Genomic DNA, 25,942 nt, shown 5'->3' on the forward strand with positions numbered 1-25,942 from the left:
GAAAAGGCCGTCCTTCCTCGGTTGCACTGCTTTGCCCCTCGTCGCCGATCAGTGGGGCAGCCGGTGGGGCCATCTGTGCGGTCGTGCCGGTCGGCACGTCTTTCTCCCTGCCAACAAACACCACGCCGTTTTGATCGCTAATATGGGGTGGGGGTGCCTTCTGGATTTTGAGCCTGTGAATGTGTTACTCATTCAAATATAAGAAGATAAACATTTTTAATTAATAAAATCGGCACAGGGGAATGTTCTCTCTTTTCCTTCAATGGCTGCCAGGCAGGAGGGTCCCCTCAGGGAGAGCAGCATTTGAAGGGGATTCAAGCGCCATCGCAAATGCCGTGAACGTTTTCAGCTGAGGCAGATCGCCGAAGGGAGAAGGCGTCTGACCACTTGGACGGGGGCCTGGGACCCAGAAGTCCTAGGGCTTGGAGACGCTGCCCCTTCTGACCAAGACGGGTCTGGGGATGGGAGCCGCTCGATCCCGCGAGCCAGCACCGCTGGCTTCCCTGCTGGGACAGGGCACCTCAGGGCACAGGGGCTCGTGGTCTGACTGGCTGCCCGGTCACAGCCGAGCGGCCACCCCAGCCAGGCTCCCAGGGTGAGGCCAAGTCCTTGGGCTGCGCACGCCACTCCTAAGAGCCGCGGCTTTGCTCCTGACTCCACGCACTGGTACCAGGACCTTGGCCGTTATCTATCCTCCGGCTCAAGCAATGAGGCAAACAAGAGTCATCAAGTAACGGCACTCCCTGAGTGGGTTTACCGCTTTCACAGCTCAAACAGAGGGAGGAGAGGGACGGTCTTCTCTGCGTGTTCAACACGTCTCAGCCACGTTTCAGAAAGTCCAGAAAAATTAAAATACAGGTGTTAGCAGCCGCCATGGTCAGGGTGCTCGGTCTAGCCCGACAGACGCTCGCTGTCTGCAGAGAGAGGCCGTGCTAAGCGTGGGCCAAGCCGGCTCTGTGCCTCTGGGCCCAGCTAAGGGGCCACCCGCCAGGACGCACCGCCCCCCACTCGGAGCGGGACCAGCCTGGGCTTGAATCACTGAGCTGGGATCTGCAGGACAGCTTTTTAAAGCCCGATGGCCAGGCTGTGCCCCAGACAGTGAACCAGATCTGCAGCTCCGAGTGCAGCCACGGGCGCTGGGGTCCCAGGAAGGCGAGGTCATGCGGGACGCGTGAAGACGCTCTCTGCTAGGCCGCAGAGAATGCACTCAGCCCGGCGGGAGGAGACCAGGATGAACCAAGTGTGAAAATGAAAGAACAAAGGCACAAAGATAAAAATGCCTGTGTTTGTGTCCTAGGGCTTCCAGAACAAATTACTACGAACGAGGTGGCTTAAAACAAAAGGAATTTCTTCTCTCAAAGTTCTGGAGGCCAGAAGTCTGAAATCGAGCTGTTAGCCGTGCTCCCTCCGGAGATCTGGGGACGACCCTTCCTGCCTCTTCCAGCTCCTGGGGGGCCCCCGACATCCCTGGCTGTGACCCCATCTCTCTCTGCTCCGGCTTCTCTGTGTGTCCATCTGGCCTCCCCCTGCCTCCCTCCCTAAGGGCACACGTGACGGGACTTAGGGCCCGCCGCTAATCCCCATACACTTCTCCTCCTCTCAAGATCCTTACCGTGATCGCGTCTTCTGCTGTGTAAGATAATAGTTCTGGGTGGGAGGATGTGGACATCACCCGGCCCCTACAGAGCTTGTCCTGCTCCTCGGGGAGACCGAGCAGACCATCGTGCCTGATACGAATGAACCCAGCCGACCAGCTCACCGGGGGCAGGCACCGCAGGCTGAGGAACCAGGCTGCTTGGTCAGCCCTGGGAAGACAGAAGTGATGGGACGTCCCTGGGGCTGCTCAGGGGCGCCCCTCCCCCAGAAAGCCTCAGAGCTTCCCATTAGGACTGAAGGGAGACAAGAGTCTCCTGGCGCCTTCAAACTTGACCCCGTTAGCCACACGCATCATGAAGTGATGTTTTTAATAAGCCCTGTAACTGTGTTTTGAATAGCACAATCACGTGGCATTTAATTCTTCCATGCAAAAAGCTCATTAGTTACATATAAACATGTTGTGTGCAGTTTCCGAAACCCCGTTTTGGCTTTTTATGTATATGCGGAGACTGGAGGCCCCTAGAATGGGTGCGTCCCCTCCGAGAAGCCCCAACAGACCCTACCCCAGAGGGTTTGCAGTCATCACTGAAGGACTAAAAGGCCCAGAGGAGGATGGCCCTATCAGGAAGGTGACGAAGCCCGAGGCTCCCGTGTCCCAGCAGCTGGACGGCCTGCCGCCTCTGCTCTGCTCGCGCTAGCCTTGCGTTTCTCCCACGCACACAGCATCTATGCAGTGCCGTATTCACGCAGGAGAGCAGGGAAAGCCGGGCCCCAAGGTGTGAGGCCCGAGCTCGGACCGCCCTGGGGGCTGTGACCTGAATCTGGCAGCCTGGAGCCCCCAGAACTCGGGGATGAGAGGGACGGCCGTCGGCAGCCAAGGGCCTCCAAGAGGCCCACCACACGGCTTCTTACCCCAGCAGCTACGTGCAGGCGTCTCACTCACAGAGCCCTCACCTGCTCCAAATCCACAAAACTAGAAAAAAACCCAGGTTTCAGAAGCTCAAAGGGGAAGCCTCTTGACTCCCTCCGTCCTTGTGGCCCTCATTTCCTCCCCTTGGATTTCCAGCTGCAGGAAGGAGGTGAGCCCAGGAGAGATAAGTAGAGGCAGGGGAGGCCCGGAACGAGGCCCAAAGCTGCGCAGTTACCAGCCAGGCCCCGAACACCCACCTGANCTGGCCCTCATTTCCTCCCCTTGGATTTCCAGCTGCAGGAAGGAGGTGAGCCCAGGAGAGATAGAGGCAGGGGAGGCCCGGAACGAGGCCCAAAGCTGCGCAGTTACCAGCCAGGCCCCGAACACCCACCTGACAAGGCCTGAACCACCTGGACGTCGCATTCCCGCCAAGGGAGAGTGAAGGTGACTTCTTGCAGCTCAAGGACGAAGTTCGCCCGGGCTGAGAGAAAGCAGTGCGGGTGGGAAGGGGAGAGATGAGCGAGCCAGGCCGGGAGGAAGGCTCTCGCGGTGCAGCCACGAAACCTAACCGGCGTCTCAAGCCGCCACAGGCCCGCCGTCCGCAGACACTGCCCCTGGCCCCACTGGACGGTGACAGCCGGCACCGATCGGCATCGACCGCTGGCCCACTCGGCTCTGAGCCTTTTCCTGGGCCCTGCCGCTCCGCACGTACAATGGCAGCCAGAGGCAAGCTTCGATCTTCCAAATATTTATTGAGCTCCAAGCCTGTGTCGAACACCGTTCCCGGTGTCAGGGCTTCTGCGCTGATGACAGTGCCGGGGCGCGGCGGCCCGCAGGTCCCATGCTACGCAGCCGGGAGGCGGCCAAGCCCGGACCGGAGCCCAGAAGCGCTGCTGCGGCTCACAAACGACCAGCGGGCATTCGCACGAGGGGCAGGCTCCTTCACGGACCATCAGGATCTCAGAGATCGGTGGCCCGTGAGGCACTGGTATGTTTGCCTCCCATGGCCAGGAACAGACTGGGGGCCCGAGCTGTGCCCGGCCCGTGCCACCCTCTGACTTCATCCCACCTCGTGGGCATACTGTCATCTCATGTGGGCACAAGGAGCGGGAAGGCGGGCACAGCACAGCAAGGTATTTTGAGAGAGAGAGACCACATCCGCACAACGTTCATTACAGTATTCTGTTGTGATGGTTCTAGCTTATTAGTAGTTACTGTTGCTAATCTCTTACTGGGCCTGGTTTATAAATTAAACTCTATCACAGGTCTGTATGTCGAGGAGAGCACAGGATATCCAGGGCTTGGTACTATCCACGGTTTCAGGCATCCCCTGGGGGTCTTGGAGCAAATCAGGGGGAAGCACTGTAAAGAAAAACACTTGGCAAAGTGAAAAACAAAGCAGCCCTCAGCTCCGTGCTGGGCCGGAAGAGGAGGTGGGGCCGGAGACCCCGCATTAGGGAGCCAAAGCTGCTCCCTGGGGCCCCACTCCCAGGAGACCAGTTCACAGCTCGTGCGCCAGGACACGGTCTCGGGAGCCCCCTGAGCAGCAGGGAGACGGAAAAGCAAGTACTTGGCTTCCGCTTCTGCAACTGGTGCTGGCCAGGCAGGAGGCTGAGATGGCTGTGGGGCCAACCCACAGCATCCACCCACAGAAACGCCCCGAATGCAAAAGCGTCTGTGCCGGCAGCTTAGCCGGGGAGACCCCAAGGCTCCGACACAGGCACGCCAGGCCCTTTCATAGCCGGACCACGGTGTGGGTTCTGCTGCTCTCTCTCTAGCATTCTCCGAATTAGAGCAGATCCTCGATAGCGTCAAGTCGCTGCTGACCCTGAATTCGAGAACACTGAACCGTCGTCGCTCCCGGGGGGAAAGCAGATCGGTTCCCGAAAGTCTCTGGTCACACTGTTGTCCATCAGTCCCTATGTGACCTTGCTTGATGCGTGCTTCTGTGTAAAGATACCTTATTTCGTACGCACCGTTGACGCATCGGCACTGACCTCCCGACCCTGGCTCATGTGCACCTGCGTTCTCCCCGTGGGGCGCACCCTAGCGCACCAGACAGCACTGCTTGCTGCCGGGGGCCACTTTAAACTGCGAGATCACCAGCAAAAACACACAAATGTGAGACGCACAGTACTGGATGGACTGAAGAGGACATTTGAGCATAGTGACCCGAAGGAGAAGGCAGAGCATGCCCCGGTTCAGCCTGGGCACGCGCACATCAGATGTGTCACCTCTCTGCGAAGGTCCGAGAATGTCGAGAACGTCCGGGAAAGCGCCAAGCGTTGATGTTGAGGCGACAAATAAATTTTAGTGAATAAGAGAATTCACAGTTATGGAATCCGCGAGTAATGAGAATGGGCCCCTGATCTTCCCCCCAGAGTCAGCCTCTACCTTCAGATGCCCTTACAGAGGAGGGCGGGGCAGGGGGGCCACCTGGACGCAGGAGGCGCTCCCACACAGCCCCTGCCCACTCCAGGAGACGCGGCCAGAGGACGGGGTTGTCCCTCCTGTTGGATCTCTGCTGTCAGAAACCTCTTTCCCTCCTTGTGCTTCTGTTCTGTAACCGCCTGCAGCTGCAGCTCCCCTCGGGTCCCTGGGGAGGGTGCCCTGGGCCGGGGTCTTCCACGTACTCACCTCTGTGCAGAAAGGGGATGGGTTCCGGGGCTCACCTGGGGGGCTGCTTCCTTCCTTTGTAGCCATGCCGTGGGTGCAGTGCTATTGCAATCCGCGTGGGAACCAGGGCAGAACCGGCCTCCGAGAGCTCTGTCTCCCAAACGGCAAACCAACTTTTGGGGAAACGCTCCACTTCCTGGGGAGAAAATCAGATGGTGAAGGGGCTGTCCTACCGCACCTCTGAATTTAACAAAACGATGATATCAGTCCAACGCGCCTGGCCTGGTCTTGGGAGAATCCACAGCCTCCCGTCCGTGAACGGGTCCGTTTCTCAGACGGTGCCCTGAAGGAACCAGCAGTATCAGACCCTTGGCAATCCCGGGAAGGCATTCTGAGGACATGTCCGGAGAGCCACACAGCCATCAGCAGGACCCTGCTTGGGCGGTCCCACACTGCAGTGGACGGGGAGTTGGGGACAGCCCCGGGTGTTTGCTAGGTGGCTGGACTCCAGATCGGGCACACAGGGCAGGGTCTGCCCGAGATGGCAGAGCGTCTAGAAAAACCAGAACGGGCACAGGGGACAGTGAAGGATGGAGGGCTCACACTTGCAGCAGCACCACGAGGGCAGCCGCGATGACCATGGAGAAAAGCCATGGCTATGTCCAGTGGCAGAGGGTGCCAGGTCATTTTTAAAACTAAAATTGTTGGACCTTCGTGGTCATTTTGGGTTTCTGTCATTTGTGGCCCCCGCTCTGAGGGATGCTGTGTCACGACATCCTCTGGCACTGGAGACCCGCGTCCCTCAGGCTTGACAGCCCCGAGGGTCAAGGTGAGCAGCTGGGGGACGGAGGCCCCCTCCCTCCCGACTCGGTCAGGCAGACACCCTCAGATTGTGCTCGCACTGTTTCTTCACTTTGCAGCCCCTTCTCCACAGGCAGAAAGACTTCATTCAGTCTGTCACACATTCCAAACCGCGTGCATCCGTCTGGACAGGGCGAATTCCAGCCCGGCCGCGGGCTCATCTCCCCGTGACGGCGGCGGACGGTGGGGGCGGAGGGGGCTTCCAGGAAGCCAGGGCGGGCTCAGCGGCCTGTGCGGCCGGCAGGCACCCAGGGGAGGCCAAGCGGCCACCAGCTGGAGAGTAATTACAAGGCCATCTGCCTGAGGGGAGGCTCACTGAAGTTTCCAGGAAATCTCCGCACAAATAACAACTTCGGAGAAGGAAAGGGAGATTACCCGTTTTCCTTCCAGGGAACCCGAACTGTGAGCCTCCAGGCCCAGACAGCTGCTTTCCCCAAAGAGATCTGGAATGACTTTTCAGGCCGCATCCCCACCGCTGACTTCACAGCCACATGCAGGATTAGGACACCTGCCCCCAGGGCCTCCCTGGCTGTGCCCTCCCGTCTGACAGTGGGGGCAGGCACTGGCCTGGGGCAGGGGAGACTGAGAGGCCAGTGGCCCCCGGGGGCGGGCGGGGGAGTAGGTAGAGGGGGGCTGTACCATCTCGTTTTTGGAGACAGCTGCCTCTACCTTTCAGCTTTCTGTCATGATGTTGACCCAGACAGACCCCACAGGCGGCACCTGGGGAACAGAGCCACTTTTGGGGTCCTGTTCCTGGGGTCCACATCAACACTGCACCATTGAGAAAATGGCATGTGACTCCTTGCAGCTCACAGGGGGCCCTGGCCTTGCTGCCCCACCTGCTGGGTTCTCCCCACAGCCCTCCCCCTTTTCCCCAGTTCCCCAAAGGGCTCACCGTTCCCTGCCAGGTCCTGGCCCAAATCCTCTCCCTTCTCAGGGGGATGACCTCTTGATGGAGGAAGGGGAACTGGGAACAGTAGCTCCCACTGCGACTCAAAGGACAGGGCCCCAGGGCATGGGAGGAACCCAGGGGAAGAGACGGGACCAGGCCCAAGTGGATAACAGGACGAAACCACTCCCATGAGGGTGCGCAGCAACAGGGGGCCTGCAAGGTTATCCTGGTCGCTTCCAGGTGAGGGCACCCCTCCCCCACCACTGGCCCCCAACGGCCTCCAAAAGCCCCTGGTTCTGCTTCTGGCCTCTCTTTCTCCCTGCCCTGCTTCCTCCAGGGCCAAGGGACGTGGATGCAAGCAGGGTGCCCTCTGCCGTCATGAGCTCCTGCCAGAAAACGCGGGCCCTCATCCGGCACACTCCCGTAAGGCCGGCCGCACCTCCTGTCCTGCTCCTGGTCTGCTGGTTCCGAAAGCAAATGCACAGGTTTGTGAGTGAGAAATAGCAGAGGTTTCTGCCTCGCTCAGAGCACTTCCCTCCCTGCAGCCCCATCAGCCATCCCACCATTCAGGAGGCACGGGAGGGGTGCTGACCAAGCAGACCTCCAGGCCCCTGACCCCCCCCCCCAGTTCACCTCTGCCCGCAGGCGCCCCCATCAGGGGCTCAGCCTCCTGGGTGGCTGGCGGAGTGGTCACGGGACTCACATGTGTGGCTTTATTCATGCATGTCTTGGAAGTCCCACCGGTGGTCGCAGGGGCCTGCTGACGTTTTCGGGTCAGCAGTGCTATCCATGATAGCTCTTGGGCTGCTGCGGTCCAGGGGAGCCCTGGACAGCACCCACTCTTCCATTACCCACTGAATCCAGCATTTGCCTCACTGTCCAAATACTGTCATAACTCCCCCAAGGAGCCCAAAAGGGACGGCCACACCTGCCCAGGGGTCCGTGGCCTTTCGAAACCCCCTGGCGGTCTCCCACATCCCAGGGCCCAGAGTAAGCTCGGAGAAAGCCAGCCACCACCCCACCAGTCTCGGTCCTGCCCCAACACAGAGCCCACCTGCTGCACAGGACCCCCAGCCCCAAGGTGTCCCAGCCATGCTCCCAGCCATGGAGGTGTCTATAGAGCCCCCCAGCCCTGCCTCCTGGTTAGCAGGTGGCCCAGGTGAAGGCTTTCACGGTGGGAGGTCCCAGAGACCAGAGGCCAGAGTCCACTTCCAGCTGCAGGAAGAGGGACCCCATCTGAGTGAACGGACACATCATACCGGCAGCCAGTGCAGTCACCAAGCGAGAAAAGAACGGGGTCTCCGGGAGGCCTGAGGCTGCACGAAGGATCACCCACAAACGGTCGGCCAGCAAGGCCAGGAGGGACGTGCAGAACGGCCAGGGTCACCCGAGCCAGCCTCCCGCCTGCTGCCCTCACCGGTTCCTGGAACAAAGGGCGAGGTGCCACGTAGCAGGAAAGGATTCTGATGAGCAGAAATGTCCATGAGACGGGAGCAGAGGAGCGTGAGCTCACCATCTGGAATACCCATTGAACTCAGACATGTGTTTGGTTGAACTAAGCCTGGAGCCAAACTGACCAAAGGTGAAGGAAAGCAGCAGGTCTGAGGCCTGTAATGTTTTAAAAACAGAAGTGTACAAAATAAAGGCCATGCCCCTTGGGATTGCCGGTTCGTTCTCTGGACTCCGGGCCAACCCCGCTTTCCCCAACAAGGCATGGAGCTCGCCAGGCCGAGGCGTCTGCAGCCCAAGCACTGAGCTCCCTCCTCCCGAATGCGCTCCCCTGGGGGGCCTCGGACTCGCACTCGCACTCGCAGAGCAGGGGCTCCTCCCATGGGCCCTGCTCTCAGCCCCCAAGCTCAGACAGCAGAGGGAAATCAAACAGGGAGACTTGTTACAAGAGTCCAGTCCTGGCAGCCTTCCACGTCATTTCTCAGCAAATGAGTCTAATCAATTGGACTTAGAAAACAGAGTCCTAAGTGAAGGTTTTTAAAATAACATTTGCCTTAGGGTGAGGTCAGGGGTCATATGCAAGAGTTGGGTGCCTGGAGGCACCGGTCATGCTGCTGTAACAAAGGGACCCCAAACACAGAAGCACAAGTGGGACAGAGCCTCCTCCTTCAGTCGCACACCCCAGTGTTTGTTTCAGGGCACGTGGCCCCCAACTCTTTCTGTCTGCGGCTCTGCCACCCTCACAGCCCAGGACGGCTGCTCCAGCTCCTGCCTTCTCATCTCGTTTCCAGGTGGCCTGAAGGGGCAAAGCGGAGGGGAGGCACAGATTTTACCTCTGCTGGTCCATCCAGGACTTGAACCCATGTTTGCTGCCACAGTCCACGTGGCCTCACCAGGCTTCAGGGAAGGATGGGAGGTATATCCAGAAAGAGAGGACGGACACTGGGTCCACTAGAAATCTCCGCCATTCCTGCCCAAAGAGAGCTGCTCCCTGTGCTGCTGTGGCCAGTGTGTGGCCGTGGAAGGGCTGCTCACTGTTGCTCACACACACCCAAGCCGCTGGTCTGTGCCAAGAAGTAACTCATTCCTTTCTCCTGCTTAATTGATCAAACTGTGAGAAGCAGTCAACCCAGAGAAGCAAAGAAATGTAACACGCTGCCTCCAGAAGTTTGCTGGCCTGGGAGGGGTCACAAGTCAGAACTTTCCCTGCAGACCCCAGCCCCATGGTTTCCTGCAGCCAGTGAGGGAGCAGGGGGGCTCCGGCCGCTCCCCCAGACACAACGACAGGCCGCCAAATGGCACAGTGCGCAAGGCAGCTGGCGGAGCCCTCTGGGAGCCTGCAGGCTCAAGCCCTCTGCCGAGTCCGGCCCCACGGACAGACGCTAAGAGGCCAGCTGCCCAGGAGTGGCGGCCCCCCCAAGGCACCTAACTAGCAGCCACTACAGGGAAATCTGCAGCGGTCCCTGAAAAGCCCTCAACGACCCTCACCTGGCACATTTCGGGAACTTGTGATTTTCTTTCTCTCATGAGTTGAAGTAGAAATTGCAGCCAACCAAACCTCACCATCGAATCGCTGAGAGGGGCCTCCCCTCTGAGAAACTTCCTCCCCCTGGTCCCCAGGAGTCAACATCGCTGTCCTGGCCATGGCCCCCAAGTGGCCTTTGCCGTAGCCAATGTTACGGTCTGCAGATGGCCAGGGAGGCCTCAGAGCAAGGACATCTGCCCTGGAATCTCCTCGCATCACAGGGGTCCAGGGCCTCCTGTCAGGACCTCAGGAGACAGTGGGCGGGCCTTGGATGCCAGAAATAGGGAGGGGGCACTCTGGTCCTGATGGCCACTGAGAAGCAAGTCGGAGCCCCCCAGGAGGAGGCAGGAGGCCAGGGCTGCAGCTGGGTCTCCCAGGGAGCTCTGCGCGAAGACGGGCTGGGCATCCACCTTGCAGGACATCTCATCGTTTGTCCCCAGAACCAACTACAACAGATGTCTCCCACGCAGCCCCCTGACACCCCCCGACATCAAGCCCGTGAGCCTGTCTCATCTAAGCAGAGTTACTGGTCGAATCTGCAGGGAAATGAATGAGGCCACGACAAGTAACACACCCAGGGCAGGGACAAAGCTTCCTGAATCTTCCAAAGTAGCCCCAGTCCTAGAGGTCCAGGGAGGTGTCTTCCTCGTCTACGGAGACCAGAGAACCACCCTGGTCCTCAGGAGGGGGGAGCAGTTGGCAGAGGGAGCAATACAGTGGGTTCTGGAAGACGGGGATCCCGGCCCACCTGGCATCCTTGCCGACCCCACACTTCCCATATCGACTTTGTCGTGGGGCAGCAGAGCCGTCAGGGAGCAGTAGGTGACTCCTGCCATAGAGCACAGCACTGAGGTGACCAGTGGGCTGATGACTGCTCGGAGCTGGGCTCTGGCATTAGCTCAGTCATCCCAACAGCTGGCACAGCAGTGAACGCCCTCCGCACTTGGAGATGACGTCGCAGGTGCAGGAGCAGGGCCATGGGGCCTGGTGGAAGCAGGAAAGGAGAAACATGGCCAGCGTTCCAAAACGGGCACCTAATTTCTTCCCTTTGTTCACCCGAACTGTCTTTCGCTAAATCTTCCAAACAGCAGGTCTGCTTCTCCCGGTGGCCACGCCCACCCTACCAAGGGCACAGGGCGCTTGGCGCTGCCGTGTAGGTTCCCTTCATCTAGATGCCACACGATGGGAGTGCTGGGTGCTGCTTTCCACCACTGGCGCACAGAAGGCATGTCAGCTTCTCCCCGCCCACCCCACCCCCGTGGGCATGACAGAGTGGGGCAAAGGGCACCTGATGTCACAGCAAGCTCCCTCAGGGGGACAGATGACAGCACCTGTGCATGGCAAGCCCATCAGCAAGTGTGAGCGACGCACGTGGAAAGCAGCCCCCGTGTAACAATGAGCTCCAGCGCCCTGGGAGGGGATGTCCAGGGGCAGTGCGCCCACAGAGCCTGGCAGACAAGACCTTCACCACGGCGATGGAGGCCAGTCCACTGGGTGCTTTTGCACAATCCACAGGAGCCCACCTTGTCTGCCCTGGGGGGCCCCCAGACCACAGCAGAGGAGCCCACTGGGTGACACCTCTAATGGGCTCCCCACTCCGGCCGGCCCTGCACCGGTCTGTGAAGGGAACACAGAGCAGCCACGGTGAGCCTCTCCATGGTGGCCAACGTATGGCCTTCTTCAGGAAACTGTCCACTCGCTCACACGGTTTGATCGAATGCCTTCCATTTGTCAGTGCTCTGGTTTCATCTGAACAAGGAAAGACACCCCCCCCCTTGGAAATTCTCTTGGGTGCAGTTGGCATCACCCTGTAGCGTAATGTCCTTGTTTTGTAGTGGAAATTGTTTTTCTTGTAATTCAGGGACCCCAGAGTATACTGAATGAACATCGGATTTTCCTCCTTCCGAATGCACGTGTATTTCATGAACAATAGGGAATGCGGCATGCCCGGACAAATGGACCTATGAATAAGGATCTGAGGAGTGAAAGCTCTTAACTGGGAGAAGTATTAGCAGGCAAGAGGTTTGCATTGATTGGGAAATCACTGGAGGCTGCACAAGATTTGACTTTCTCCGGGTGGGTATTGACTTTCATTTTCTTCTTATGATAACTGCTAAGAACTCAGTCTCTGCCTTCTCACGGAGATGGCTTTTCCGTCAATACATTTGGTTCTTTTGATCTTTTTTCCCCTTTCAGAGAGGAGCTGTTTTTTCCCTTGGCTGGTGGCAGGTGCTGGTTAAGACTTTGATCCGTGGCCCGTTCCCACCCCTGCCCCTGCCAGAGGCAGATTAACTTAGTGGTGGGGCTGACAAACCACATGTGTGATGGCAGAGCCGGCCAAAACACTAATCCTCCTTCAGTTAATTGAATAAACACTGCTAAGCACCTCCCCTCGCCAAGCCCCAGAAACAGGAGAATGAACACCTGGCCCCTGAGTGCTCTCCGGGGAATGGGGTGCATCTGTCCCTGCATCATGGCCTGGGGTGGGAGACGTGCTGCAGGAACACCAGAAGGGGGCCAGCCCGCACAAGTCAGACCACCTAATCTCACACGTGAGGACAGAAGGAGTAGGGGAGCTGGGGTGGGAGGAGCCCAGAGGGGAGAAAGCACTGGGTGTGAGAGGGAGTGGGGCTGGGGCACCAGAACAGGGAGGCACTAAGCCTGGTGAAAGGTCAGGCCTTGTTCCAAGGACTATGGAGTCTTTTACACTTCTGAGTTTCCAAACAAGGGCAGGACCGCTTGACAATGTGAAGGGTGGACGGGCAGGGCCCAGCCTGGAGGGAGACAGAGAAACAGCAGGGGTTGCACAAAAGCAGCAGAGCTAGGGACCGAGAGCAGACAAGCCGGAGTGGAGCACGAGGAATGGCATCAGGGAACTGCCTGCTAAGTTCATGCAGGGGCACCCCACCCCAACTCCTGTCAGTGGTGGGGGTTTTATGTTTAAAAAGGCAGAGCTGAGCCCTAAAGCAGGCCAACCATTTTGGGGATCCTGAAAGGGAACAAGATTCTCAACAAGAGTCGGAAATTGAAGTCCCAGACTCAAGTCTGAAGAAGGCAGAACAGCCAGGAGATACCCCTTTCCCCAGCCAAGGTTCTGAGCATCAAAGCCTCAGCAGTGAGACAGCCTGAGCCGGTTGCTACATGGACCAGGGAGCCTGCAGAGGCAGGCACCGGGCTGGCGGAGAGCTTCTCTACCTGTAAATGAGGGCTGAAAAGAACCTATTACCTGCAGGGGACAGATAGCTCTGCAGCCAGAACCTCAGCCATGTCGGCTGCAATCCCTAACAGGGTAGGAAATCCCTGTTTGCTGGAGTATGACCTAGCTCTGAATTGTGAACCCAAAGGAGACAGCTGCAAAAGTGCCCACACAGAGGGGAGCAAGGGGGGAGAGGAGCAAAATACAACAGAAAACATCAACTCAAGATGAATTTAAAAACTAAACGCTGAAAACACATTAGAAAAACTAATGCCATGAAACCCAGCCAACAAAGTCAACAAATGGGAGAAGCTGAAATAATGAAGCAATCAAAGGAGACATTATAAAAATTAGATATCTTTGAAACTCTCAGACATCCGTAAACAAACCCAGGAGACAATCAACACAAAACAAAAAAATCTAGGGAAGAACCAATTAAAAATACTAGAAATGAAAAATAGGGCCATGAAATATTTTAAAACCCCAGGAAGCAGAATAAATGCTACATAGAAGAAATAATTTGTGAATTGGAAATTACCAGTGAAGAACTGACCAAGAAAATAATACAGAGATACCAAGAAAATAATTTAGAGATGTCAAAAGAAGGGAAATACAAAGGAAAACTTGAGACAGGGAAGCCAGATAAAGTTGGCACATACCTCTCAGGAATTCCAATAATAGAAAACAGAGGAAATCACACTCAGGCATTAAGATTCTGGGGTAAACAATGAGGAAGTGGCTCAAAATCTTCAGAATCGAATCCATGAACACTCAGAGAAACAGGGCACACCAAGCACCAGACAGGATAAATAAAAACAAACAAAAATCTTAAAAGCTACAGGGAAGAAATATAGATTTCCTACAAAGGAGAAACAGTTAAGCTGCCAACGAGTTTCTCATCAAGAACAAGATATGCCAGGGGTGCCTGGGTGGCTCAGTTGGTTAAGTGTCTGCCCAGGGTCCTGGGTTCAAGTCCCGCACTGGGCTCCCTGCTCAGCGGGGAGCCTGCTTCTTCCTCTCCTTCTGCTTCTCCCCCTGCTTGTGCTCTCTCTCTCTCTAATAAATAAATAAAATCTTTAAAAAAAACCATGTTGGTGTGATTGCCACAATGCACTGAAGGAAAATTACCGTCAAACTGGAATTTTATACCCAGCTAAACTATCCTTCATAGCAAAGCTAAGCTAAAGCCATTTTGGGAAAACAAAGACAAGGCGCATTTGCCGTTCACGGACACTCAGTGAAAGGACCACCTCAGGCTGTACTCGCAGCCCCAGGGCAGCTCAGGGATTCGATGTACCAGTAGCATGGAAGGTGGGGGGAGGTGGAGAGAGAAAACTGTGGATTTGATTGAAAGTGTGGAAGTCTCCCTCCAGGCCCCATACCGGACATTTCTCCACAAGAATCTGGAGTTTAATTCTCTGAAGGACTGAAGCGTTACATCTCCGGACCCAGGAGCACCAGGTACAGAGGTCAGAAGTGGAGCCTGGGAACAGGGATTCGGTGGGAGCTTATATGGCGTATGTGAAGGTTAATTTCATGTGTCAGCTTGACCAGGAGGCCCAGACAGCTGGTAAAACATTATTTCTGGGTGTGTCTGTGAGGGTGTTTCCAGAAGAAATTAGCATCTGAATCAGAAGACTGGGTAAAGGTTGGCTTTGCCAATGCAGGTGGGCATCATCCAATTTGTTGAGGGCCCAAATAAAACAAAAAGGTNACTTTTGGGGAAACGCTCCACTTCCTGGGGAGAAAATCAGATGGTGAAGGGGCTGTCCTACCACACCTCTGAATTTAACAAAACGATGATATCAGTCCAACGCGCCTGGCCTGGTCTTGGGAGAATCCACAGCCTCCCGTCCGTGAACGGGTCCGTTTCTCAGACGGTGCCCTGAAGGAACCAGCAGTATCAGACCCTTGGCAATCCCGGGAAGGCATTCTGAGGACATGTCCGGAGAGCCACACAGCCATCAGCAGGACCCTGCTTGGGCGGTCCCACTGCAGTGGACGGGGAGTTGGGGACAGCCCCGGGTGTTTGCTAGGTGGCTGGACTCCAGATCGGGCACACAGGGCAGGGTCTGCCCGAGATGGCAGAGCGTCTAGAAAAACCAGAACGGGCACAGGGGACAGTGAAGGATGGAGGGCTCACACTTGCAGCAGCACCACGAGGGCAGCCGCGATGACCATGGAGAAAAGCCATGGCTATGTCCAGTGGCAGAGGGTGCCAGGTCATTTTTAAAACTAAAATTGTTGGACCTTCGTGGTCATTTTGGGTTTCAGTCATTTGTGGCCCCCGCTCTGAGGGATGCTGTGTCACGACATCCTCTGGCACTGGAGACCCATGTCCCTCAGGCTTGACAGCCCCGAGGGTCAAGGTGAGCAGCTGGGGGACAGAGGCCCCCTCCCTCCCGACTCGGTCAGGCAGACACCCTCAGATTGTGCTCGCACTGTTTCTTCACTTTGCAGCCCCTTTTCCACAGGCAGAAAGACTTCATTCAGTCTGTCACACATTCCAAACCGCGTGCATCCGTNAGCCCCTTCTCCACAGGCAGAAAGACTTCATTCAGTCTGTCACACATTCCAAACCGCGTGCATCCGTCTGGACAGGGCGAATTCCAGCCCGGCCGCGGGCTCATCTCCCCGTGACGGCGGCGGACGGTGGGGGCGGAGGGGGCTTCCAGGAAGCCAGGGCGGGCTCAGTGGCCTGCGCGGCCGGCAGGCACCCAGGGGAGGCCAAGCGGCCACCAGCTGGAGAGTAATTACAAGGCCATCTGCCTGAGGGGAGGCTCACTGAAGTTTCCAGGAAATCTCCGCACAAATAACAACTTCGGAGAAGGAAAGGGAGATTACCCGTTTTCCTTCCAGGGAACCCGAACTGTGAGCCTCCAGGCCCAGACAGCTGCTTTCCCCAAAGAGATCTGGAATGACTTTTCAGGCCGCATCCCCACCGCTGACTTCACAGCCACATGCAGGATTAGGACACCTGCCCCCAGGGCCTCCCTGGCTGTGCCCTCCCGTCTGACAGTGGGGGCAGGCACTGGCCTGGGGCAGGGGAGACTGAGAGGCCAGTGGCCCCCGGGGGCGGGCGGGGGAGTAGGTAGAGGGGGGCTGTACCATCTCGTTTTTGGAGACAGCTGCCTCTACCTTTCAGCTTTCTGTCATGATGTTGACCCAGACAGACCCCACAGGCGGCACCTGGGGAACAGAGCCACTTTTGGGGTCCTGTTCCTGGGGTCCACATCAACACTGCACCATTGAGAAAATGGCATGTGACTCCTTGCAGCTCACAGGGGGCCCTGGCCTTGCTGCCCCACCTGCTGGGTTCTCCCCACAGCCCTCCCCCTTTTCCCCAGTTCCCCAAAGGGCTCACCGTTCCCTGCCAGGTCCTGGCCCAAATCCTCTCCCTTCTCAGGGGGATGACCTCTTGATGGAGGAAGGGGAACTGGGAACAGTAGCTCCCACTGCGACTCAAAGGACAGGGCCCCAGGGCATGGGAGGAACCCAGGGGAAGAGACGGGACCAGGCCCAAGTGGATAACAGGACGAAACCACTCCCATGAGGGTGCGCAGCAACAGGGGGCCTGCAAGGTTATCCTGGTCGCTTCCAGGTGAGGGCACCCCTCCCCCACCACTGGCCCCCAACGGCCTCCAAAAGCCCCTGGTTCTGCTTCTGGCCTCTCTTTCTCCCTGCCCTGCTTCCTCCAGGGCCAAGGGACGTGGATGCAAGCAGGGTGCCCTCTGCCGTCATGAGCTCCTGCCAGAAAACGCGGGCCCTCATCCGGCACACTCCCGTAAGGCCGGCCGCACCTCCTGTCCTGCTCCTGGTCTGCTGGTTCCGAAAGCAAATGCACAGGTTTGTGAGTGAGAAATAGCAGAGGTTTCTGCCTCGCTCAGAGCACTTCCCTCCCTGCAGCCCCATCAGCCATCCCACCATTCAGGAGGCACGGGAGGGGTGCTGACCAAGCAGACCTCCAGGCCCCTGCCCCCCCCCCCAGTTCACCTCTGCCCGCAGGCGCCCCCATCAGGGGCTCAGCCTCCTGGGTGGCTGGCGGAGTGGTCACGGGACTCACATGTGTGGCTTTATTCATGCATGTCTTGGAAGTCCCACCGGTGGTCGCAGGGGCCTGCTGACGTTTTCGGGTCAGCAGTGCTATCCATGATAGCTCTTGGGCTGCTGCGGTCCAGGGGAGCCCTGGACAGCACCCACTCTTCCATTACCCACTGAATCCAGCATTTGCCTCACTGTCCAAATACTGTCATAACTCCCCCAAGGAGCCCAAAAGGGACGGCCACACCTGCCCAGGGGTCCGTGGCCTTTCGAAACCCCCTGGCGGTCTCCCACATCCCAGGGCCCAGAGTAAGCTCGGAGAAAGCCAGCCACCACCCCACCAGTCTCGGTCCTGCCCCAACACAGAGCCCACCTGCTGCACAGGACCCCCAGCCCCAAGGTGTCCCAGCCATGCTCCCAGCCATGGAGGTGTCTATAGAGCCCCCCAGCCCTGCCTCCTGGTTAGCAGGTGGCCCAGGTGAAGGCTTTCACGGTGGGAGGTCCCAGAGGCCAGAGGCCAGAGTCCACTTCCAGCTGCAGGAAGAGGGACCCCATCTGAGTGAACGGACACATCATACCGGCAGCCAGTGCAGTCACCAAGCGAGAAAAGAACGGGGTCTCCGGGAGGCCTGAGGCTGCACGAAGGATCACCCACAAACGGTCGGCCAGCAAGGCCAGGAGGGACGTGCAGAACGGCCAGGGTCACCCGAGCCAGCCTCCCGCCTGCTGCCCTCACCGGTTCCTGGAACAAAGGGCGAGGTGCCACGTAGCAGGAAAGGATTCTGATGAGCAGAAATGTCCATGAGACGGGAGCGGAGGAGCGTGAGCTCACCATCTGGAATACCCATTGAACTCAGACATGTGTTTGGTTGAATTAAGCCTGGAGCCAAACTGACCAAAGGTGAAGGAAAGCAGCAGGTCTGAGGCCTGTAATGTTTTAAAAACAGAAGTGTACAAAATAAAGGCCATGCCCCTTGGGATTGCCGGTTCGTTCTCTGGACTCCGGGCCAACCCCGCTTTCCCCAACAAGGCATGGAGCTCGCCAGGCCGAGGCGTCTGCAGCCCAAGCACTGAGCTCCCTCCTCCCGAACGCGCTCCCCTGGGGGGCCTCGGACTCGCACTCGCACTCGCAGAGCAGGGGCTCCTCCCATGGGCCCTGCTCTCAGCCCCCAAGCTCAGACAGCAGAGGGAAATCAAACAGGGAGACTTGTTACAAGAGTCCAGTCCTGGCAGCCTTCCACGTCATTTCTCAGCAAATGAGTCTAATCAATTGGACTTAGAAAACAGAGTCCTAAGTGAAGGTTTTTAAAATAACATTTGCCTTAGGGTGAGGTCAGGGGTCATATGCAAGAGTTGGGTGCCTGGAGGCACCGGTCATGCTGCTGTAACAAAGGGACCCCAAACACAGAAGCACAAGTGGGACAGAGCCTCCTCCTTCAGTCGCACACCCCAGTGTTTGTTTCAGGGCACGTGGCCCCCAACTCTTTCTGTCTGCGGCTCTGCCACCCTCACAGCCCAGGACGGCTGCTCCAGCTCCTGCCTTCTCATCTCGTTTCCAGGTGGCCTGAAGGGGCAAAGCGGAGGGGAGGCACAGATTTTACCTCTGCTGGTCCATCCAGGACTTGAACCCATGTTTGCTGCCACAGTCCACGTGGCCTCACCAGGCTTCAGGGAAGGATGGGAGGTATATCCAGAAAGAGAGGACGGACACTGGGTCCACTAGAAATCTCCGCCATTCCTGCCCAAAGAGAGCTGCTCCCTGTGCTGCTGTGGCCAGTGTGTGGCCGTGGAAGGGCTGCTCACTGTTGCTCACGCACACCCAAGCCGCTGGTCTGTGCCAAGAAGTAACTCATTCCTTTCTCCTGCTTAATTGATCAAACTGTGAGAAGCAGTCAACCCAGAGAAGCAAAGAAATGTAACACGCTGCCTCCAGAAGTTTGCTGGCCTGGGAGGGGTCACAAGTCAGAACTTTCCCTGCAGACCCCAGCCCCATGGTTTCCTGCAGCCAGTGAGGGAGCAGGGGGGCTCCGGCCGCTCCCCCAGACACGACGATAGGCCGCCAAATGGCACAGTGCGCAAGGCAGCTGGCGGAGCCCTCTGGGAGCCTACAGGCTCAAGCCCTCTGCCGAGTCCGGCCCCACGGACAGACGCTAAGAGGCCAGCTGCCCAGGAGTGGCGGCCCCCCCAAGGCACCTAACTAGCAGCCACTACAGGGAAATCTGCGGCGGTCCCTGAAAAGCCCTCAACGACCCTCACCTGGCACATTTCGGGAACTTGTGATTTTCTTTCTCTCATGAGTTGAAGTAGAAATTGCAGCCAACCAAACCTCACCATCGAATCGCTGAGAGGGGCCTCCCCTCTGAGAAACTTCCTCCCCCTGGTCCNGAACTTCCTCCCCCTGGTCCCCAGGAGTCAACATCGCTGTCCTGGCCATGGCCCCCACGTGGCCTTTGCCGTAGCCAATGTTACGGTCTGCAGATAGCCAGGGAGGCCTCAGAGCAAGGACATCTGCCCCGGAATCTCCTCGCATCACAGGGGTCCAGGGCCTCCTGTCAGGACCTCAGGAGACAGTGGGCGGGCCTTGGAATGCCAGAAATAGGGAGGGGGCACTCTGGTCCTGATGGCCACTGAGAAGCAAGTCGGAGCCCCCCAGGAGGAGGCAGGAGGCCAGAGCTGCAGCTGGGTCTCCCAGGGAGCTCTGCGCGAAGACGGGCTGGGCATCCACCTTGCAGGACATCTCATCGTTTGTCCCCAGAACCAACTACAACAGATGTCTCCCACGCAGCCCCCTGACACCCCCCGACATCAAGCCCGTGAGCCTGTCTCATCTAAGCAGAGTTACTGGTCGAATCTGCAGGGAAATGAATGAGGCCACGACAAGTAACACACCCAGGGCAGGGACAAAGCTTCCTGAATCTTCCAAAGTAGCCCCAGTCCTAGAGGTCCAGGGAGGTGTCTTCCTCGTCTACGGAGACCAGAGAACCACCCTGGTCCTCAGGAGGGGGGAGCAGTTGGCAGAGGGAGCAATACAGTGGGTTCTGGAAGACGGGGATCCCGGCCCACCTGGCATCCTTGCCGACCCCACACTTCCCATATCGACTTTGTCGTGGGGCAGCAGAGCCGTCAGGGAGCAGTAGGTGACTCCTGCCATAGAGCACAGCACTGAGGTGACCAGTGGGCTGATGACTGCTCGGAGCTGGGCTCTGGCATTAGCTCAGTCATCCCAACAGCTGGCACAGCAGTGAACGCCCTCCGCACTTGGAGATGACGTCGCAGGTGCAGGAGCAGGGCCATGGGGCCTGGTGGAAGCAGGAAAGGAGAAACACGGCCAGCGTTCCAAAACGGGCACCTAATTTCTTCCCTTTGTTCACCCGAACTGTCTTTCGCTAAATCTTCCAAACAGCAGGTCTGCTTCTCCCGGTGGCCACGCCCACCCTACCAAGGGCACAGGGCGCTTGGCGCTGCCGTGTAGGTTCCCTTCATCTAGATGCCACACGATGGGAGTGCTGGGTGCTGCTTTCCACCACTGGCGCACAGAAGGCATGTCAGCTTCTCCCCGCCCACCCCACCCCCGTGGGCATGACAGAGTGGGGCAAAGGGCACCTGATGTCACAGCAAGCTCCCTCAGGGGGACAGATGACAGCACCTGTGCATGGCAAGCCCATCAGCAAGTGTGAGCGACGCACGTGGAAAGCAGCCCCCGTGTAACAATGAGCTCCAGCGCCCTGGGAGGGGATGTCCAGGGGCAGTGCGCCCACAGAGCCTGGCAGACAAGACCTTCACCACGGCGATGGAGGCCAGTCCACTGGGTGCTTTTGCACAATCCACAGGAGCCCACCTTGTCTGCCCTGGGGGGCCCCCAGACCACAGCAGAGGAGCCCACTGGGTGACACCTCTAATGGGCTCCCCACTCCGGCCGGCCCTGCACCGGTCTGTGAAGGGAACACAGAGCAGCCACGGTGAGCCTCTCCATGGTGGCCAACGTATGGCCTTCTTCAGGAAACTGTCCACTCGCTCACACGGTTTGATCGAATGCCTTCCATTTGTCAGTGCTCTGGTTTCATCTGAACAAGGAAAGACACCCCCCCCCTTGGAAATTCTCTTGGGTGCAGTTGGCATCACCCTGTAGCGTAATGTCCTTGTTTTGTAGTGGAAATTGTTTTTCTTGTAATTCAGGGACCCCAGAGTATACTGAATGAACATCGGATTTTCCTCCTTCCGAATGCACGTGTATTTCATGAACAATAGGGAATGCGGCATGCCCGGACAAATGGACCTATGAATAAGGATCTGAGGAGTGAAAGCTCTTAACTGGGAGAAGTATTAGCAGGCAAGAGGTTTGCATTGATTGGGAAATCACTGGAGGCTGCACAAGATTTGACTTTCTCCGGGTGGGTATTGACTTTCATTTTCTTCTTATGATAACTGCTAAGAACTCAGTCTCTGCCTTCTCACGGAGATGGCTTTTCCGTCAATACATTTGGTTCTTTTGATCTTTTTTCCCCTTTCAGAGAGGAGCTGTTTTTTCCCTTGGCTGGTGGCAGGTGCTGGTTAAGACTTTGATCCGTGGCCCGTTCCCACCCCTGCCCCTGCCAGAGGCAGATTAACTTAGTGGTGGGGCTGACAAACCACATGTGTGATGGCAGAGCCGGCCAAAACACTAATCCTCCTTCAGTTAATTGAATAAACACTGCTAAGCACCTCCCCTCGCCAAGCCCCAGAAACAGGAGAATGAACACCTGGCCCCTGAGTGCTCTCCGGGGAATGGGGTGCATCTGTCCCTGCATCATGGCCTGGGGTGGGAGACGTGCTGCAGGAACACCAGAATGGGGCCAGCCCGCACAAGTCAGACCACCTAATCTCACACGTGAGGACAGAAGGAGTAGGGGAGCTGGGGTGGGAGGAGCCCAGAGGGGAGAAAGCACTGGGTGTGAGAGGGAGTGGGGCTGGGGCACCAGAACAGGGAGGCACTAAGCCTGGTGAAAGGTCAGGCCTTGTTCCGAGGACTATGGAGTCTTTTACGCTTCTGAGTTTCCAAACAAGGGCAGGACCGCTTGACAATGTGAAGGGTGGACAGGCAGGGCCCAGCCTGGAGGGAGACAGAGAAACAGCAGGGGTTGCACAAAAGCAGCAGAGCTAGGGACCGAGAGCAGACAAGCCGGAGTGGAGCACGAGGAATGGCATCAGGGAACTGCCTGCTAAGTTCATGCAGGGGCACCCCACCCCAACTCCTGTCAGTGGTGGGGGTTTTATGTTTAAAAAGGCAGAGCTGAGCCCTAAAGCAAGCCAACCATTTTGGGGATCCTGAAAGGGGACAAGATTCTCAACAAGAATCGGAAATTGAAGTCCCAGACTCAAGTCTGAAGAAGGCAGAACAGCCAGGAGATACCCCTTTCCCCAGCCAAGGTTCTGGGCATCAANAGGTTCTGAGCATCAAAGCCTCAGCAGTGAGACAGCCTGAGCCGGTTGCTACATGGACCAGGGAGCCTGCAGAGGCAGGCACCGGGCTGGCGGAGAGCTTCTCTACCTGTAAATGAGGGCTGAAAAGAACCTATTACCTGCAGGGGACAGATAGCTCTGCAGCCAGAACCTCAGCCATGTCGGCTGCAATCCCTAACAGGGGAGGAAATCCCCGTTTGCTGGAGTATGACCTAGCTCTGAATTGTGAACCCAAAGGAGACAGCTGCAAAAGTGCCCACACAGAGGGGAGCAAGGGGGGAGAGGAGCAAAATACAACAGAAAACATCAACTCAAGATGAATTTAAAAACTAAACGCTGAAAACACATTAGAAAAACTAATGCCATGAAACCCAGCCAACAAAGTCAACAAATGGGAGAAGCTGAAATAATGAAGCAATCAAAGGAGACATTATAAAAATTAGATATCTTTGAAACTCTCAGACATCCGTAAACAAACCCAGGAGACAATCAACACAAAACAAAAAAATCTAGGGAAGAACCAATTAAAAATACTAGAAATGAAAAATAGGGCCATGAAATATTTTAAAACCCCAGGAAGCAGAATAAATGCTACATAGAAGAAATAATTTGTGAATTGGAAATTACCAGTGAAGAACTGACCAAGAAAATAATACAGAGATACCAAGAAAATAATTTAGAGATGTCAAAAGAAGGGAAATACAAAGGAAAACTTGAGACAGGGAAGCCAGATAAAGAAAAGTTGGCACATACCTCTCAGGAATTCCAATAATAGAAAACAGAGGAAATCACACTCAGGCATTAAGATTCTGGGGTAAACAATGAGGAAGTGGCTCAAAATCTTCAGAATCGAATCCATGAACACTCAGAGAAACAGGGCACACCAAGCACCAGACAGGATAAATAAAAACAAACAAAAATCTTAAAAGCTACAGGGAAGAAATATAGATTTCCTACAAAGGAGAAACAGTTAAGCTGCCAACGAATTTCTCATCAAGAACAAGATATGCCAGGGGTGCCTGGGTGGCTCAGTTGGTTAAGTGTCTGCCCAGGGTCCTGGGTTCAAGTCCCGCACTGGGCTCCCTGCTCAGCGGGGAGCCTGCTTCTTCCTCTCCTTCTGCTTCTCCCCCTGCTTGTGCTCTCTCTCTCTCTAATAAATAAATAAAATCTTTAAAAAAAACCATGTTGGTGTGATTGCCACAATGCACTGAAGGAAAATTACCGTCAAACTGGAATTTTATACCCAGCTAAACTATCCTTCATAGCAAAGCTAAGCTAAAGCCATTTTGGGAAAACAAAGACAAGGCGCATTTGCCGTTCACTGACACTCAGTGAAAGGACCACCTCAGGCTGTACTCGCAGCCCCAGGGCAGCTCAGGGATTCGATGTACCAGTAGCATGGAAGGTGGGGGGAGGTGGAGAGAGAAAACTGTGGATTTGATTGAAAGTGTGGAAGTCTCCCTCCAGGCCCCATACCAGACATTTCTCCACAAGAATCTGGAGTTTAATTCTCTGAAGGACTGAAGCGTTACATCTCCGGACCCAGGAGCACCAGGTACAGAGGTCAGAAGTGGAGCCTGGGAACAGGGATTCGGTGGGAGCTTATATGGCGTATGTGAAGGTTAATTTCATGTGTCAGCTTGACCAGGAGGCCCAGACAGCTGGTAAAACATTATTTCTGGGTGTGTCTGTGAGGGTGTTTCCAGAAGAAATTAGCATCTGAATCAGAAGACTGGGTAAAGGTTGGCTTTGCCAATGCAGGTGGGCATCATCCAATTTGTTGAGGGCCCAAATAAAACAAAAAGGTAGAGGAAGGGACATTCTGCTCTCTCTTCTTGAGCTGAGACAGCCACCTTCTCCTGCCCTTGGACACCAGAGCTCCCGGTTCTCAGGCTTGCGGTTTCGGACTGAATCACGCCAACGGCTTTCCTCATTCTTTAGCTCGTAGATGGCAGACCGTGCGACTTGTTGGTGAGCCAACCCTGTAATAAATCTCTTCATGTCCATGTCCTATTAGTTCTGTTTCTCTGCAGAACCTGAGCAAATACAGCATTCTCCCCTCCCTACCAGTGTGAAGATGGGAGCCATCAAGACTGGAGAGAGTAAACAGCTCCAGAAACCACATCTCTAGATGGTAACTTTTGTGGACCGCAGAGTAAGGGAAGGACTCGGGACGCCATCTCTGGATCAGCCCCTGTGGCTGCGGGCATGGAGTGCTGTGACTGGTCACACTCTGACCAGATGTTCATGCTCATGTGCAGGGCAGGAGCTCAGAATTCATAGCAGGAGGCGGGAAAGGCAGGCACTACCGGAATTAAGGGGGAAGCAGATAAAAACAACAGTGGCCCGCTGAAAGCATTCTAGAAATATCAGATCTCAAAGATTCAAGCCATGCAGAAATAATAAACGGTATTTTAGGAAGCGTCCTCCCAGGAAAAATCGACCTTGCCGTCTAGTTGCTACACACATTTGATATTGAAGGAACTAAAGCCGCTTCTCACCTTATTCACTCAAGGTGAAGGACGGGTTGTAGCAGGTGAGCTCAGCAGAGGCTGGCTCGCTTGTGGTCTGAGCACCAGCCGCTGAGCCATTGCTTCTTCCCTTCTAGTCTAATGACACACTTCTCTCTCTCTGTACATCACACCATTGAACAAAATGTTTAAAGACCTCCGGGAACACCATTTCCTATAACTACAACGGGAACTGCTTACATTGTACCAAGGGGGCGTTCTCGGCTTCAGGTGAGGCTCACCCTTTAGAGGTCTGCTGTTACATTTTCCCGGGAGGCGTCTAAGTAGACTTCTTAGGGCTAATGTATCCCTCCTACAAAGGCAGGAGACTTCCTGTCTCTATCGATGGCCCAGGGTTCCTTGAGATCTGCTGCACATGTTCTCACCTGGCCTGGCTTCCGGGAGCTGTTGGGCTCCAGCTCGCCTTCCCCTGCCCGCCTCAGGGACGCTCCCGTAGGGGCATGGAGGCAGACTCAGTGCCAGCTCAACGAGACCTTCTTCTGGTATCTGCTCTCTCTGGTGCTCTGTCCCGCAGCCTCCCTACAGCCCAGCCTCGGCCTCCTCAATCCCACAGGCCGCCAGGCTGCTGGCAATGCCCTCCCCACTGGAGCAGGGACACCACCTCCAGGAGGAGAACTGAGCTGATCAGACAACTCACCTCATCCGCTCCCATCCTCCTGAGCAGGCTCTTGTCCCGATGTCCAAATCCACGTGCTCCGTGTATTTTGTCCGGCTTTCTAGGTCTTTTTGGCAAAAACAGAAGAGGCAGCACAGTGTCTATACCAAGTTCCCACCACGGCTGGCTGCAGAAATTCTGGAAACGGTTTCTGGCGTGTTTTGAAATCACTTCCTTCCCTTAAGACCCTTTAGAAAGTGAACTTGAGAAGATTCAAAGACAATTTAACGG

At 56.3% G+C, this 25,942-nt stretch overlaps 1 long non-coding RNA gene across 1 annotated transcript; it reads right to left on the minus strand.

Annotated features, from left to right (window-relative positions):
• Positions 1-14: 14 nt before the first annotated feature.
• LOC117801124 lies at positions 15-25,942 on the minus strand. The gene is made up of 3 exons (XR_004623577.1): positions 25,694-25,942; positions 2,898-5,318; positions 15-1,805 (listed from the first exon to the last, which is right to left on the minus strand). It is a non-coding gene; the product is annotated as an uncharacterized LOC117801124 (long non-coding RNA).

Source organism: Ailuropoda melanoleuca, chromosome 1 (genome assembly GCF_002007445.2).
Source record: "Ailuropoda melanoleuca isolate Jingjing chromosome 1, ASM200744v2, whole genome shotgun sequence".
NCBI lineage: Eukaryota > Metazoa > Chordata > Mammalia > Carnivora > Ursidae > Ailuropoda > Ailuropoda melanoleuca.